The sequence below is a fragment of the Schistocerca serialis genome, chromosome 7 (genome assembly GCF_023864345.2).
Source record: "Schistocerca serialis cubense isolate TAMUIC-IGC-003099 chromosome 7, iqSchSeri2.2, whole genome shotgun sequence".
NCBI classification, from domain to species: domain Eukaryota; kingdom Metazoa; phylum Arthropoda; class Insecta; order Orthoptera; family Acrididae; genus Schistocerca; species Schistocerca serialis.
Genome location: NC_064644.1, coordinates 627397540 through 627416142, shown reverse-complemented (window position 1 = coordinate 627416142; position 18603 = coordinate 627397540).

Here is an 18603-nt window from a genome sequence, read left to right as displayed (position 1 = left end):
TTGGACCTTCACATTGACGATGAAACACAGAAATTGCGTCGGGATTGAATACTTAAGGCACAATAACGACTTAAGTACCAGAAGAGTAATTTTTCTCATTGTTTCTGGCTTGCTTTGAGCGTATTGTGGGAGAACAGTATTAGATTCCGATGCACCGTTACTTTTTTGGATCTTCACATTGACGATGAAACACAGAAGTTGCGTCCGGATTTAATACGAAAGGCACAATGCTGACTAAAGTAGAAGTAGAGTAAATCTTCTCATTGTTTGTGGTTTGCTTTGAGCGTCTCCTGGCGGCTCAGTATTAGATTCCGATGCACTACTGCAGCTTCACTCTATCCCTTGCACCTTCACATTGACGATGAAACAAAGAAATCGCGTCGGGTTTAAATACAAAAGGCACAATGCTGACTTGTAAACAAGAAGAGTAAATCTTCTCATTGTTTGTGGTTTTGTTTGAGCGTTTCCTGGGAGATAAATATTGGATTCCGATGCACTACTGCAGCTTTACTCTATCCCTTGGACCTTCACATTGAAGTTGAAACACAGAAATTGCGTCGGGATTTAACACAAAGGGCACAATGCCGACTTAAGTACAAGATGAGAAAATCTTTTCATTGTTCGTGGTTTGCTTTGAGCGTTTCGTTGGAGATCATTGTTAGATTCCGATGCATTACTGCAGCTTTACTCTATCCCTTGGAACTTCACTTCGACGATGAAACACAGAAATTGCGTCTGGATTTAATTCAAAAGGCACAATGCCGACTTAAGGACAAGAAGAGTAAATTTTCTTATTGCTTGTGGTTTGCGAGGAGCGTTTATTGGGGGATGAGTATTAGTTTCTGATGCACTACTGCTGCTTTACTCTATCCCTTGGACTTTCACATTGACGATGAAACACAGAAATTGCGTCGGTATTTAATACAAAAGGCACAATGCCGACTTAAGTACAAGAGGAGTAAATTTCTCATTGTTTCTGGTTTGCTTTGTGCGTTTCCTGGGCTATGAGTATTAGATTCCGGTGCATTACTGAAGCTTTACTCTATCCCTTGGAACTTCACATTGCGATGAAACACAGAAATTGCGTCGGGATTTAATACAAGGGTCACAATGCCGACGTAAGTACAAGGGGAGTAAATCTTCTCATTGTTTGTGGTTTGCTTTGAGCGTATCATGGAGATCAGTATTAGATTCCGATGCACTACTGCAGCTTTACTCTATCCCTTGGACTTTCACATTGACGATGAAACACAGAAATTGTGTCGGGATTTAATATAAAATGCACAACGCCGACATAAGTACAAGAAGAGTAAATGTTCTCATTGTTAGTGATTTGGTTTGAGCGATTCCTGGGAGATAAGTATTAGTTTCCGATGCACTACTGCAGATTTACTCTATGCGTTGGACCTTCACATTGACGATGAAACACAGAAATTGCGTCGGGGTTTAATACAAAAGACACAATACCGACTTAAGTACAAGAAGTGTAAATATTCTCATTGTTTGTAGTTTGCTTTGAGCGTTTCGTAAGAGATCAGTATTAGATTCCGAATCACTACTGCAGCTTTACTCTATCCCTTGGACCTTCGCATGACGATGAAACACAGATATTGCGTTGGGATTTAATACAGAGCGCGCAGTGCCGACTTCAGTACAAGAAGAGTAATGCTTCACATTGTTTCTGGTTTGCTTTGATCGTTTCCTGGGAGATCAGTATTAGATTCCGATGTACTACTGCTGCTTTACTCCATCCCTAGGACCTTCACATTGACGATGAAACACAGAAATTGCGTCGGGATTAAATACAAAAGGCATAATGCCGACTTAAGTACAAGAAGTGTAAATCTTTTCATTGTTTGTGGATTAATTTTGAGCCTTTCCTGGGAGATCAGTATTAGATTCCTATTGACTACTGCAGCTTTACTCTACCCCTTGGACCTTCACATTGACGATGAAACACAGAAATTGCGTCGGGATTGAATACTTAAGGCACAATTACGACTTAAGTACCAGAAGAGTAATTCCTCTCATTGTTTCTGGTTTGCATTGAGCGTTGCGTAGGAGAACAGTATTAGATTCCGATGCACTCTTACTTTTCTGGATCTTCACATTGACGATGAAACACCGAAAATGCGTTGGGATTTAAAACGAAAGGCACAATGCTGACTTAAGTAGAAGTAGAGTAAATCTTCTCATTGTTTGTGGTTTGCTTTGAGCGTCTCCTGGGGGATCAGTATTAGATTCCGATGCAGTACTTCAGCTTTACTCTGTCCCTTGGTCCAACACATTGACGATGAAACACAGAAATTGCGTCGTGATGTAACACAAAAAGCACAATGCCGACTTAAGCACAAGAAGAGTAATGCTTCACATTGTTTCTGGTTTGCTTTGAGCGTTTCCTGGGAGATCAGTATTAGATTCCGATGCACTACTGCAGCTTTACTCCATCCCTTGGACCTTCACATTGACGATGAAACACAGAAATTGCGTCGGGATTAAATACAAAAGGCATAACGCCGACTTAAGTACAAGAAGTGTAAATCTTTTCATTGTTTGTGGTTTTATTTCGAGCTTTTCCTGGGAGATCAGTATTAAATTCCGATGCAGTACTGCAGCCTCACTCTATCCCTTGCACCTTCACATTGACGATGGAACATAGAAATCGCGTCGGGATTTAATACAAAAGGCACAATGCCGACTTGTAAACAAGAAGAGTAAATCTTCTCATTGTTTGTGGTTTGGTTTGAGCGTTTCCTGGGAGATAAGTATTGGATTCCGATGCACTACTGCAGCTTTACTCTAACCCTTGGACCTTCACATTGAAGTTGAAACACAGATATAGCGTCCGGATTTAACACAAAAGGCACAATGCCGATTTAAGTACAAGATGAGAAAATCTTTTCATTGTTCGTGGTTTGCTTTTGAGCGTTTCGTTGGAGATCAGTGTTAGATTCCGATGCATTACTGATGCTTTACTCTATTCCTTGGAACTTCTCATCGACGATGAAACACAGAAATTGCGTCGTTATTTAATACAAAAGGCACAATGCCGACTTGAGTACAAGAAGAGTAAATTTCTCATTGTTTCTGGTTTTCTTTGTGCGTTTCCTGGGCTATGAGTATTAGATTCCGGTGCATTACTGCAGCTTTACTCTATCCCTTGGAACTTCACATTGCGATGAAACACATAAATTGCAGTCGGGATTCAATACAAGGGTATCAATGCCGACGTAAGTACAAGGGGAGTAAATCTTCTCATTGTTTGTGGTTTGCTTTGAGCGTTTCATGGAGATCAGTATTAGATTCCGATGCACTACTGCAGCTTTACTCCATCCCTTGGACCTTCACATTGATTATGAAACTCAGAAATTGCGTCCGGATTTAACACAAAAGGCACAATGCCGACTTAAGTACAAGATGAGAAAATCTTTTCATTGTTCGTGGTTTTCTTTGAGCGTTTCGTTGGAGATCAGTGTTAGATTCCGATGCATTACTGATGCTTTACTCTATTCCTTGGAACTTCACATCGACGATGAAACACAGAAATTGCTTCTGGATTTAATACAGAAGGCACAATGCCGACTTCAGGACAACAAGAGTAAATTTACTTGCTGCTTGTGGTTTGCCAGGAGCGTTTCCTGGGGGATGAGTATTAGATTCCGATGCACTACTGCAGCTTTACTCTATCCCTTACCTTCACATTGACGATGAAACACAGAAATTGCGTAGGTATTTAATACAAAAGGCACAATGCCGACTTAAGTACAAGAAGAGTAAATTTCTCATTGTTTCTGGTTTGCTTTGTGCGTTTCCTGGGCTATGAGTATTAGTTTCCGGTGCATTACTGCAGCTTTACTCTATCCCTTGGAATTTCACATTACGAAGAAACACAGAAATTGCGTCGGGATTTAATATAAAATGCACAATGCCGATATAAGTACAAGAAGAGTAAATTTTCTCATTGTTTGTGGATTGCTTTGAGCGTTTCCTGGGAGATCAGTATTAGATTCCGATGCAGTAATGCAGCTTCACTCTATCCCTTGCACCTTTACATTGACGATGAAACATAGAAATCGCGTCGGGATTTAACACAAAAGGCACAATGCCGACTTATAAACAAGAAGAGTAAATCTTCTCATTGTTTGTGGTTTGGTTTGAGCACTTCCTGGGAGATAAGTATTGTATTCCGATGCACTACTGCAGCTTCACTCTATCCCTTGGAACTTCACGTCGACGATGAAACACAGAAATTGCTTCGGGATTTAATTCAAAGGTCACAATGCCGACTTAAGTACAAGAGGAGTATATCTTCTCATTGTTTGTGGTTTGCTTTGAGCGTTTCCTGGGAGATCAGTATTAGATTGCGATGCACAACTGCAGCTTTACTCTATCCCTTGGACTTTCACATTGACGATGAAACACAGAAATTGCGTCGGGATTTAATACAAAATGCACAATGGCGACTTAAGTACAAAAAGAGTAAATATTCTCGTAGTTTGTTGTTTCCTGGGAGATCAGTATTATATTCCGACTGAGTACTGCAGCTTTACTCTACCCTTTGGACCTTCAAATTGACGATGAAACACAGAAATTGCGTCGGGATTGAATACATAAGGTACAATAACGACTTAAGTACGAGAAGAGTAAATTTCCTCATTGTTTCTGGTTTGCTTTCAACGTTGCGTGGGAGAACAGTATTAGATTCCGATGTTCTCTAACTTTTTTGGTTCTTCACATTGACGATGAAACACAGAAATTGCGTCGGGATGTAATACGAAAGGCACAATGCTGACTTAAGTAGAAGTAGAGTAAATCTTCTTATTATTTGTGGTTTGCTTTGAGCGTCTCCTGGGGGTCAGTATTAGATTCCGATGCACTACTGCAGCTTTACTCAATCCCTTGGACCTTCACATTGACGATGAAACACAGAAATTGCGTCGGGATTAAATACAAAAGGCTTAAAGCCGACTTAAGTACAAGAAGTGTAAATCTTTTCATTGTTTGTGGTTTTAATTTGAGCGTTTCCTGGGAGATCAGTATTAGATTCCGATGCAGTACTGCAGCTTCACTCTATCCCTTGCACCTTCTCATTGACGATGAAAAATAGAAATCGCGTCGGGATTTAATACAAAGGCACAATGCCGACTTATAAACAAGAAGAGTAAATCTTCTCATTGTTTGTGGTTTGGTTTGAGCGTTTCCTCGGAGATAAGTTTGGATTCCGATGCACTACTGCAGCTTTACTCTATCCCCTGGACCTTCACATTGAAGTTGAAACACAGAAATTGGGTCGGGATTTAACACAAAAGGCACAATGCCGACTTAAGTACAAGATGAGAAAATCTTTTCATTGTTCGTGGTTTGCTTTGAGCGTTTCGTGGGAGATCAGTATTAGATTCCGAAAAATTACTGCAGCTTTACTCTATCCCTTGGATTTTCACGTCGACGATGACACACAGAAATTGCGTCGGGATTTAATTCAAAGGTCACAATGCCGACATAAGTACAAGAGGAGTAAATCTTCTCATTGTTTGTGGTTTGCTTTGAGCGTTTCCTGGGAGATCTGTATTAGATTGCGATGCACAACTGCAGCTTTACTCTATCCCTTGGACTTTCACATTGACGATGATACACAGAAATTGCGTCGGGATTTAATACAAAATGCACAATGTCGACATAAGTAGAAGAAGATTAAATCTCCTCATTGTTTGTGATTTGGTTTAAGCGATTCCTGGGAGATAAGTATCAGATTCCGATGCACTACTGCAGCTTTACTCTATCCCTTGGACCTTCGCATTGACGATGAAACACATCAATTGCGTTGCGATTTAATACAAAACGCGCAGTGCCGACTTCAGTAAAAGAGATTAAATCTTCTCATTGTTTGTGGTTTGCTTTGAGCGTTTGCTGGGAGATCAGTATTAGATTGCGATGCACAACTGCAGCTTTACTCTATCCCTTGGACCTTTACATTGCCGATGAAACACAGAAATTGCGTCGGGATTTAATACAAAAGGCACAATGCCGACTTAAGTACAAGAAGAGTAGATCTTCTCATTGTATGTGGTTTGTTTTGAGCGATTCCTGGGAGATCAGTATTAGATTGCGATTGACTACTGCAGCTTTACTCAATCCCTTGGACCTTCACATTGACGATGAAACACAGAAATTGCGTCGGGATTAAATACAATAGGCACAATGCCGACTTAAGTACAAGAAGTGTAAATCTTTTCATTGTTTGTGGTTTTATTTTGAGCGCTTCCTGCGAGATCAGTATTAGATTCCGATGCAGTACTGCAGCTTCAATCTATCCCTTGCACCTTCACATTGACGATGAAACATAGAAATCGCGTCGGGATTTAATACAAAGGCACAATGCCGACTTATAAACGACAAGAGTAAATTTTCTCATTGTTTGTGGTTTGGTTTGAGCGTTTCCTGGGAGATAAGTATTGGATTCCGATGCACTACTGCAGCTTTACTCAATCCCTTGCACCTTCACATTGACGATGAAAGCAGACATCGCGTCGGGATTTAATACATAAGGCACAATGCCGACTTATAAACTTGAAGAGTAAATCTTCTCATTATTTGTGGTTTGGTTTGAGCGTTTCCTGGGAGATAAGTATTCGATTCAGATGCACTACTGAAGCTTTACTCTATCCCTTGGACGTTCACATTGACGTTGAAACACAAAAATTGCGTCGGGATTTAATACAAAAGGCACAATGCCGACTTAAGTACAAGAAGAGTAAATCTTCTCATTGCTTGTGGTTTGCTTTGAGCGATTCCTGGGAGATCAGTATTAGATTCCGATTGACTACTGCAGCTTTACTCTACCCCTTGGACCTTCACATTGACGATGGAACACAGAAATTGCGTCGGGATTGAATACTTAAGGCACAATAACGACTTAAGTACCAGAAGAGTAATTCTTCTCATTGTTTCTGGTTGGCTTTGAGCGTTGCGTGGGAGACCAGTATTAGATTCCGATGCACTCTAACTTTTTTGGATCTTCAAATTGACGATGAAACACAGAAATTGCGTCGGGATTTAATACGAAAGGCACAATGCTGACTTTAGTAGAAGTAGAGTAAATCTTCTCATTGATTGTGGTTTGCTTTGAGCGTCTCCCGGGGGATCAGTATTAGATTCCGATGCAGTAGTGCTCATTTACTCTGTCCCTGGGTCCTACACATTTACGATGAAACTCAGAAATTGCGTCGTGATTTAACACAAAAAGCACAATGCCGACTTAAGCACAAGAAGAGTAATGCTTCACATTGTTTCTGGTTTGCTTTGAGCGTTTCCTGGGAGATCAGTATTAGATTCCGATGCACTACTGCAGCTTTACTCTATCCCTTGGACATTCACATTGAAGTTGAAACACAGAAATTGCGCCGGGATTGAACACAAAAGGCACAATGCCGACTTAAGTACAAGATGAGAAAATCTTTTCATTGTTCGTGGTTTGCTTTGAGCGTTTCGTTGGATATCAGTGTTAGATTCCGATGCATCACTGTAGCTTTATTCTATCCCTTAGAACTTCACATCGACGATGAAACACAGAAATTGCGTCTGGATTTAATACAAAAGGCACAATGCCGACTTAAGGACAAGAAGAGTAAATTTTCTTATTGCTTGTGGTTTGCCAGGAGCGTTTCCTGGGGGATGAGTATTAGATTCCGATGCACTACTGCAGCTTTACTCTATCCCTTACCTTCACATTGACGACGAAACACAGAAATTGCGTCAGGATTTAATACAAAAGGCACAATGCCGACTTAAGTACAAGAGGAGTGAATCTTCTCATTGTTCGTGGTTTGCTTTGAGCGTTTCCTGCGAGAAAAGTATTAGATTCCGATGCACTACTGCAGCTTTACTCTATCCCTTTGATCTTCACATTGACGATGAAACACAGATATTGCGTCGGGAATAAATACAAAAGGCACAATGCCTACTTAAGTACAAGAAGTGTAAATATTTTCATTGTTTGTGGTTTTATTTTGAGCGTTTCCTGGGAGATCAGTATTAGATTCCGATGCAGTACTGCAGCTTCACTCTATCCCTTGCACCTTCACATTGACGATGAAACGTAGAAATCGCGTCGGGATTTAATACAAAGGGCACAATGCTGACTTATAAACAAGAAGAATAAATCTTCTCATTGTTTGTGGTTTGGTTTGAGCGTTTCCTGGGAGATAAGTATTGGATTCCGATGCACTACGGCAGCTTTACTCTATCCCTTGGACCTTCACATTGAAGTTGAAACACAGAAATTGGGTCGGGATTTAACACAAAAGGCACAATGCCGACTTAAGTACAAGATGAGAAAATCTTTTCATTGTTCGTGGTTTGCCTTGAGCGTTTCGTGGGAGATCAGTATTAGATTCCGATGCATTACTGCAGCTTTACTCTATCCCTTGGAACTTCACGTCGACGATGAAACACAGAATTTGCGTCGGGATTTAATTCAAAGGTCACAATGCCGACATAAGTACAAGAGGAGTAAATCTTCTCATTGTTTGTGGTTTGCTTTGAGCGTTTCCTGGGAGATCAGTATTATATTCCGACTGAGTACTGCAGCTTTACTCTACCCTTTGGACCTTCAAATTGACGATGAAACACAGAAATTGCGTCGGGATTGAATACATAAGGTACAATAACGACTTAAGTACGAGAAGAGTAAATTTCCTCATTGTTTCTGGTTTGCTTTGAACGTTGCGTGGGAGAACAGTATTAGATTCCGATGTACTCTAACTTTTTTGGTTCTTCACATTGACGATGAAACACAGAAATTGCGTCGGGATGTAATACAAAAGGCACAATGCTGACTTAAGTAGAAGTAGAGTAAATCTTCTTATTTTTTGTGGTTTGCTTTGAGCGTCTCCTGGGGGTCAGTATTAGATTCCGATGCACTACTGCAGCTTTACTCAATCCCTTGGACCTTCACATTGACGATGAAACACAGAAATTGCGTCGGGATTAAATACAAAAGGCTTAAAGCCGACTTAAGTACAAGAAGTGTAAATCTTTTCATTGTTTGTGCTTTTAATTTGAGCGTTTCCTGGGAGATCAGTATTAGATTCCGATGCACTACTGCAGCTTTACTCTATCCCCCGGACTTTCACATTGAAGTTGAAACACAGAAATTGGGTCGGGATTTAACACAAAAGGCACAATGCCGACTCAAGTACAAGATGAGAAAATCTTTTCATTGTTCGTGGTTTGCTTTGAGCGTTTCGTGGGAGATCAGTATTAGATTCCGAAAAATTACTGCAGCTTCACTCTATCCCTTGGATTTTCACGTCGACGATGAAACACAGAAATTGCGTCGGGATTTAATTCAAAGGTCACAATGCCGACATAAGTACAAGAGGAGTAAATCTTCTCATTGTTTGTGGTTTGCTTTGAGCGTTTCCTGGGAGATCAGTATTAGATTGCGATGCACAACTGCAGCTTTACTCTATCCCTTGGACCTTTACATTGACGATGAAACACAGAAATTGCGTCGGAATTTAATACAAAAGGCACAATGCCGACTTAAGTACAAGAAGCGTAAATCTTCTCATTGTTTGTGGTTTGATTTGAGCGATTCCTGGTAGATCAGTATTAGATTCCGATTGACTACTGCAGCTTTACTCTACCCCTTGGACCATCACATTGACGATGAAACACAGAAATTGCGTCGGGATTGAATACATAAGGCACAATAACGACTTAAGTACCAGAAGAGTAAATCTTCTCATTGTTTCTGGTTTGCTTTGAGCGTTGCGTGATAGAACAGTATTAGATTCCGATGCACTCTAACTTTTTTGGATCTTAACGTTGTCGATGAAACACAAAAATTGCGTCGGGATTTAATACGAAAGGCACAATGCTGACTTAAGTAGAAGTAGAGTAAATCTTCTCTTTGTTTGTGGTTTGCTTTGAGCGTCTCCTGGGGGATCAGTATTAGATTCCGATGCAGTACTGCAGCATTACTCACTCCCTTGGTCCTACACATTGACGATGAATCACAGAAATAGCGTCGTGATTTAATACAAAGGTCACAATGCCGACTTATGTACAAGAGGAGTAAATCTTCTCATTGTTTGTGGTTTGCTTTGAGCGTTTCATGGAGATCAGTATTAGATTCCGATGCACTACTGCAGCTTCACTCGATCCCTTGGACTTTCACATTGACGTTGAAACACAGAAATTGCGTCGGGATTTAATATAAAATGCACAATGACGACATAAGTACAAGAAGAGTAAATTTTCTCATTGTTTGTGATTTGGTTTGAGCGATTCCTGGGATATAAGTATTAGTTTCCGATGCACTAGTGCAGCTTTACTCTATCCCTTGGACCTTCACATTGACGATGAACAACAGAAATCGCGTCGTGATTTAATACAAAAGGCACAATGCTGATTCAAGTACAAGAAGAGTAAATCTCCTCATTGCTTGTGATTTGGTTTAAGCGATTCCTGGGAGATAAGTATTAGTTTCCGATGCACTACTGCAGCTTTACTCTATCCCTTGGACCTACACATTGACGATGAAACACAGATATTGCGTCGGGATTTAATACAAAAGGCACAATGCCGACTTAAGTACAAGAAGAGTAAATGTTCTCATTGTTTGTAGTTTGTTTTGAGCGTTTCGTAAGAGCTTAGTATTAGATTACGATGCACTACTGCAGCTTTCCTCTATCCCTTGGACCTTCGCATTGACGATGAAACACAGAAATTGAGTTGGGATTTAATACTAAACGCGCAGTGCCGACTTCAGTACAAGAAGAGTAAATCTTCTCATTGTTTGTGGTTTGCTTTGAGCGTTTCCTGGGAGATCAGTATTACATTGCGATGAACAACTGCAGCTTTACTATATCCCTTGGACCTTTACATTGCAGATGAAACACAGAAATTGCGTCGGGATTTAATACAAAAGGCACAATGCCGACTTAAGTACAAGAAGAGTAAATCTTCTCATAGTTTGTGGTTTGATTTGAGCGATTCCTGGTAGATCAGTATTAGATTCCGATTGACTACTGCAGCTTTACTCTACCCCTTGGACCATCACATTTACGATGAAAAACAGAAATTGGGCCGGGATTGAATACGTAAGGCACAATAACGACTTAAGTACGAGAAGAGTAAATCTTCTCATTGTTTCTGGTTTGCTTTGAGCGTTGCGTGGGAGAACAGTATTAGATTCCGATGCACTCTAACTTTTTTGGATCTTAACATTGACGATGAAACACAAAAATTGCGTCGGGATTTAATACGAGAGGCACAATGCTGACTTAAGTAGAAGTAGAGTAAATCTTCTCTTTGTTTGTGGTTTGCTTTGAGCGTCTCCTGGGGGATCAGTATTAGATTCCGATGCAGTACTGCAGCTTTACTCATTCCCTTGGTCCTACACATTGACGATGAATCACAGAAATAGCGTCGTGATTTAATACAAAAAACACAATGCCGACTTAAGTACAAGAAGAGTAATGCTTCACATTGTTTCTGGTTTGCTTTGAGCGTTTCCTGGGAGATAAGTATTGGATTCCGATGCACTACTGCAGCTTTACTCTATCCCTTGGACCTTCACATTGAAGTTGAAACACAGAAATTGGGACGGGATGTAACACAAAAGGCACAATGCCGACTTAAGTACAAGATGAGAAAATCTTTTCATTGTTCGTGGTTTGCTGTGATCGTTTCGTTGGAGATCAGTGTTAGATTCCGATGCATTACTACAGCTTTACTCAATCCCTGGGAACTTCACATCGACGATGAAACACAGAAATAGCGTCTGGATTTAGTACAAAAGGCACAATGCCAACTTAAGTACAAGAAGAGTAAATCTTCTCATTGTTTGTGGTTTACTTGGAGCGTTTCCAGGGGGATCAGTATTAGATTCCGATGCAGTACTGCAGCTTCACTCTATCCCTTACCTTCACATTGACGATGAAACACAGAAATTGCGTCGGTATATAATACAAAAGGCACAATGCCGACTTAAGTACAAGAAGAGTAAATTTCTCATTGTTTCTGGTTTGCTTGTGCGTTTCCTGGGCTATGAGTTTTAGATTCCAGAGCATTATTGCAGCTTTACTCTTTCCCTTGGAACTTCACATTGCGATGAAACACAGAAATTGCGTCGGGATTTAATACAAAGGTAACAATGCCGACTTAAGTTCAAGAGGAGTAAATCTTCTCATTGTTTGTGGTTTGCTTTGAGCGTTTCATGGAGATCAGTATTAGATTCCGATGCACTACTGCAGCTTTACTCTATCCCTTGGACTTTCACATTGACGATGAATCACAGAAATTGCGTCGCGATTTAATATAAAATGCACAATGCCGACATATGTACAAGAAGAGTAAATCTTATCATTGTTTGTGATTTGGTTTGAGCGAATCCTGGGAGATAAGTATTAGTTTCCGATGCACTAGTGCAGATTTACCCTATCCCTTCGGCCTTCACATTGACGATGAACAACAGAATCGCTTCGGGATTTAATACAAAAGGCACAATGCCGACTTAAGTAGAAGAGGAGCCAATCTTCTCATTGTTCGTGGTTTGCTTTGAGCGTTTCCTGCGAGAAAAGTATTAGATTCCGATGTACTACTGCAGCTTTACTCTATCCCATGGGCCTTCACATTGACGATGAAACACAGAAATTGCGTCGGGATTTAATACAAAAGGCACAATGCCAACTTAAGTACAAGAAGAGTAAATCTTCTCATTGTTTGTGGTTTACCTGGAGCGTTTCCTGGGGGATCAGTATTAGATTCCGATGCAGTACTGCAGCCTCACTCTATCCCTTGCACCTTCACATTGACGATGAAACACAGAAATTGCGTCGGGAATTAATACAAAACGCACAATGCCGACTTAAGTACAAGAAGAGTAAATCTTCTCATTGTTTGTGGTTTGCTTTGAGCGATTCCTTGGAGATCAGTATTAGATTCCGATAGACTACTGCAGCTTTACTCTACCCCTTGGACCTTCACATTGACGATGAAACACAGAAATTGCGTCGGGATTGAATACATAAGGCACAATGACGACTTAAGTACCAGAAGAGTAAATCTTCTCATTGCTTCTGGTTTGCTTTGAGCGTTGCGTGGGAGAACAGTATTAGATTCCGATGCACTCAAACTTTCTTGGATTTTCACATTGACGATAAAACACAGAAATTGCGTCGGGATTTAATACGAAAGGCACAATGCTGACTTAAGTAGAAGTAGAGTAAATCTTCTCCTTGTTTGTGGTTTGCTTTGAGCGTCACCTCTGGGATCAGTATTAGATTCCGATGCAGTACTGCAGCTTTACTCTGTCCCTTGGTCCTACACATTGACGTTGAAACACAGAAATAGCGTCGTGATTTAATTTGAAAAGCACAATGCCGACTTAGGTACAAGAAGAGTAATGCTTCACATTGTTTCTGGTTTGCTTTGAGCGTTTCCTGGGAAATCAGTATTAGATTCCGATGCACGACTGCAGCTTTACTCAATCCCTTGGACCTTCACACTGACGATGAAACACAGAAATTACGTCGGGATTAAATACAAAAGGCACAATGCCAACTAAAGTACAAGAAGTGTAAATCATTTCATTGTTTCTGGTTTTATTTTGAGCGTTTCCTGGGAGATCAGTATTAGATTCCGATGCAGTACTGCAGCTTCACTCTATCCCTTGCACCTTCACATTCACGATGAAACACAGAAATTGCGTCGGGATTAAATACAAAGGTCACAATGCCGACTTTAGTACAAGAGGAGTAAATCTTCTCATTGTTTGTGGTTTGCTTTGAGCGTTTCATTTAGATCAGTATTAGATTCCGATGCACTACTGCAGCTTTACTCTATCCCTTGGAACTTCACTTTGACGAAGAACAACAGAAATCGCATAGTAATTTAATACAAAAGGCACAATACTGACCTAAGTACAAGAAGAGTAAATCCTCTCATTGTTTGTGGATTGCTTTGAGCGTTTCCTGGCAGATCAGTATTCGATTCCGATGCACTACTGCTGCGTTATCCCTTAGATCTTCAAATTGACGATCAAACAAAGAAATTGCGTCGGGATTTAATACAGAAGACACAATGCCGACTTAAGTGTAGGAAGAGTAAATCTTCCCATTGTGTCTGGTTTGCTTTTAGCGTTTTCTGGGTGATCAGTATTAGATTCCGATGCACTACTGCAGCTTCACTCTATCCCTTCCACCTTCACATTGACGATAAACACAGAAGTTGCGTCGGGAATTAATACAAAACGCGCAATGCCGACTTAAGTACAAGAAGAGTAAATCTAATCATTGTTTGCGGTTTGCTTTGAGCGTTTCCTGGGAGATCAGTATTAGCTTCCGATGCACTTCGGCAGCTTTACTCTAAGCCTTGGATGTTCAGATTGACGATGAAACACAGAAATTGCGTCAGGATTTAATACAAAAGGCACAATGCCGACTTAAGTACAAGAGGAGTCAATCTTCTCACTGTTTGTGGTTTGGTTTGAGCGTTTTCTGGGAGATAAGTATTGGATTCAGATGCACTACTGCAGCTTTACTCTATCCCTTGGACCTTCACATTGACGTTGAAACACAAAAATTGCGTCGGGATTTAACAACAAATGCACAATGCCGACATAAGTACAAGATGAGTAAATCTTTTCATTGTTTGTGGTTTGCTTTGAGCGTTTCGTGGGAGATCAGTATTAGATTCCGATGCATTACTGCAGCTTTACTCTATCCCTTGTAACTTCACATCGACGATGAAACACAGAAATTGCGTCGGGATTTAATTCAAAGGTCACAATGGCGACTTAAGTACAAGAGGAGTAAATCATCTCATTGTTTGTGTTTTGCTTTGAGCGTTTCATGGATATCAGTAATAGATTCCGATGCACTACTGCAGCTTTACTCTATCCCTTGGACTTTCACAATGACGATGAAACACAGAAATTACGTCGGGATTTAATACAAAATGCACAATGCCAACATATGTACAAGAAGAGTAAATCTACTCATTGTTTGTGATTTGGTTTAAGCGATTCCTGATAGATAAGTATTAGTTTCTGATGCACTACTGCAGCTTTACTCTATCCCTTGGACCTTCACATTGACGATGAAACACAGAAATTGCGTCGGGATTTAATACAAAAGGCACAATGCCGACTTAAGTACAAGAAGAGTAAATATTCTCATTGTTTGCTGTTTGCTTTGAGCGTTTCGTAAGAGATAAGTATTAGATTCCAATGCAGTACTGCAGCTTTACTCTATCCCTTGGACCTTCGCATTGACGATGAAACACAGAAATTGCGTTGGGATTTAATACAAAACGCGCAGTGCCGACTTCAGTACAAGAAGTGTAAATCTTCTCATTGTTTGTGGTTTGCTTTGAGCGTTTCCTGGGATATCAGTATTAGATTGCGATGCACAACTGCAGCTTTACTCTATCCCTTGGACCTTTACATTGACGATGAAACGCAGAAATTGCGTCGGGATTTAATACAAAAGGCACAATGCCGACTTAAGTACAAGAAGAGTAAATCTTCTCATTGTTTATGGTTTGTTTTGAGCGTTGCGTGGGAGAACAGTATTAGATTCCGATGCACTCTAACTTTTTTGGATCTTCACATTGACGATGAAACAAAGAAATTGCGTCGGGATTTAATACGGAAGGCTCAATGCTGACTTAAGTAGAAGGAGAGTAAATCTTCTCACTGTTTGTGGTTTGTTTTGAGCGTCTCCTGGGGGATCAGTATTAGATTCCGATGTAGTACTGCAGCTTAACTCCATCCCTTGGACCTACACATTGACGATGAAACACAGAAATTGCGTCGTGGTTTAATACAAAAAGCACAATGCCGTCTTAAGTACAAGAAGAGTAATGCTTCACATCGTTTCTGGTTTGCTTTTAGCGTTTCCTGGGACATCAGGTTTGGATTCCGATGCACTACTGCAGCTTTACTCTATCCCTTGGAACTTCACATTGACGATGAACAACAGAAATCGCGTCGTGATTTAATACAAAAGGCACAATGCTGACTTAAGTACAAGAAGAGTAAATCTTCTCATTGTTTGTGGATTGCTTTGAGCGTTTCCTGGGAGATCTGTATTAGATTCCTATGCACTACTGTTGCGTTATGCCTTGGACCTTCAAATTGACGATGAAACAATGAAATTGCGTCGGGATGTAATACAAAACGCACAATGCCGACTTAAGTACAAGAGGAGAAAATCTTCTCATTGTGTGTGTTTTGCTTTCTGAGTTTCATGGAGATCAGTATTAGATTCCGATGCACTACTGCAGCTTTACTCTATCCCTTGGTCTTTCACATTGACGATAAAACACAGAAATTGCGTCGGGATTTAATACAAAATGCTCAATGCCGACATAAGTACAAGATGAGTAAATCTTCTCATTGTTTGTGATTTGGTTTAAGCGATTCCTGGGAGATAAGTATTAATTTCAGATGCACTACTGCAGCTTTATTCTATCCCTTGGACCTTCACATTGAGGAAGAAACACAGACATTGCGTCGGGATATAATACAAAAGGCACAATGCCGACTTTAGTACAAAAAGGGTAAATATTGTCATTGTTTGTTGTTTGCTTTCTAGCGTTTCGTAAGAGATCAGAATTAGATTCCGAAGCACTACAGCAGTTTTACTCTATCCCTTGGACCTTCGCATTGACGATGAAACACAGAAATTGCGTTGGGATTTAATGAAAAACGCGCAATGCCGACTTAAGTACAAGAAGAGTAAATCTTCTCAATGTTTGTGGTTTGCTTTGAGCGTTTCCTGGGAGATCAGTATTAGATTGCGATGCACAACTGCAGCTTTACTCTATCCCTTGGACCTTTACATTGACGATGAAACACAGAAATTGCGTGGCGATTTAATACAAAAGGCACAATGCCGACTTAAGTACAAGAAGGGTAAATCTTGTCATTGTTTGTGGTTTGTTTTGAGCGATTCCTGGGAGATCAGTATTAGATCGCGATGCACAACTGCAGCTTTACTCTTTCCCTTTGCCTTCACATTGACGATGAAACACAGAAATCGCGTCGGTATTTAGTACAAAAGGCACAATGCCGACTTATGTACAAGAAGTATAAATCTTCTCATCGTTTATGGTTTGCATTGAGCGTTTCCTGGTAGATCAGTATAAGATTTCGGTGCACTACTGAAGCTTTACGCTATAGCTGGACCTTCAATTTGACGATGAAACACAGAAATAGCGTCGGGATTTAATACAAAAGGCACAATGCCGACAAGTACAAGAAGAGTAAATCCTCTTATTGCTTGTGGTTTCCTTTGCCTTTCCTGGGAGATAAGCACTACTGCAGCTTTACTCTATCCCTTGGACCTTCACATTGACGATGAAACACAGAAATTGCGTCGGGATTTAATACAAAAGGCACAATGCTGACTTAAGTACAAGATGAGTAAATCTTCTCATTGTTTGTGGTTTGCTTTGAGCGTTTCCTGGGAGATAAGGTTTGGATTCCGATGCACTACTGCAGCTTTACTGTATCCCTTGGACCTTCACATTGACGATGAAACTCAGAAATTGCGTCGGGAATTAATACAAAAGAAACAATGCCGCCTTAACTACAAGAGGAGTAAGTCTTCTCATAGTTTGTGGTTTGGTTTGAGCGTTTCCTGGGTGACAAGTATTAGATTCCGACACACTACTGCAGCTTTACTCTATCCCTTGGCCTTCACATTGACGAGAAATCGCGTCGGTATTTAGTACAAAAGGCACATTGCCGAATTAAAAACAAGAAGAGTAAACCTTCTCATTGTTTGTGGTTTCGTTTGAGCGTTTCCTGGGAGATAAGTATTGGATTCCGATGCACTACTGCAGCATTACTCTACCCCTTCGACATTCACATTGACGATGAAACACAGAAATTGCGTCGGGATTTAATACAAAAGTCACAATGCCGACTTGTGTACAAGAAGATTAAATCTTATCATTGTTTGTGGTTTGGTTTGAGCGTTTCATGTTTGATCAGCATTAGATTCCGATGCACTAAAGCAGCTTTACTCTATCCCTTGGACCTTCACATTGACGATGAAACACAGAAATTGCGTCGGGATTTAATACAAACGGCACAATGCCGACTCAAGTACAAGAAGAGTAAATCTTCTCATTGTTTGTGGTTTGCTTTGAGCGTTTCCTGGGAGATAAGTATTAGATTCCGATGCACTACTGCAGCTTTACTCTATCCCTTGGACCTTCACATTGGCGATGAAACACAGGAAATACGTCGGGAATTAATACATAAGGCACAATGCTGACTTATGTACTAGAAGAGTAAATCTTCTCATAGTTTGTGGTCTGCTTTTTGATGCTTCCTGGGAGATCAGTATTAGATTCCGATGAACTACTGCAGCGTTATCCCTTTGACCTTCAAAGATGACGATGAAACACAGAAATTGGGTCGGGATCTAATGCAAAAAGCACAATGCCGATTAGGTACAAGAAGAGTAACTCTTCTCAATGTTTGTGGATTTGGTTGAGCGTTTCCTGGGAAATAAGTATTGGATTTCGATGCACTACAGAAGCTTTACTGTATCTCTTGGACATTCATATTGACGATGAGACACA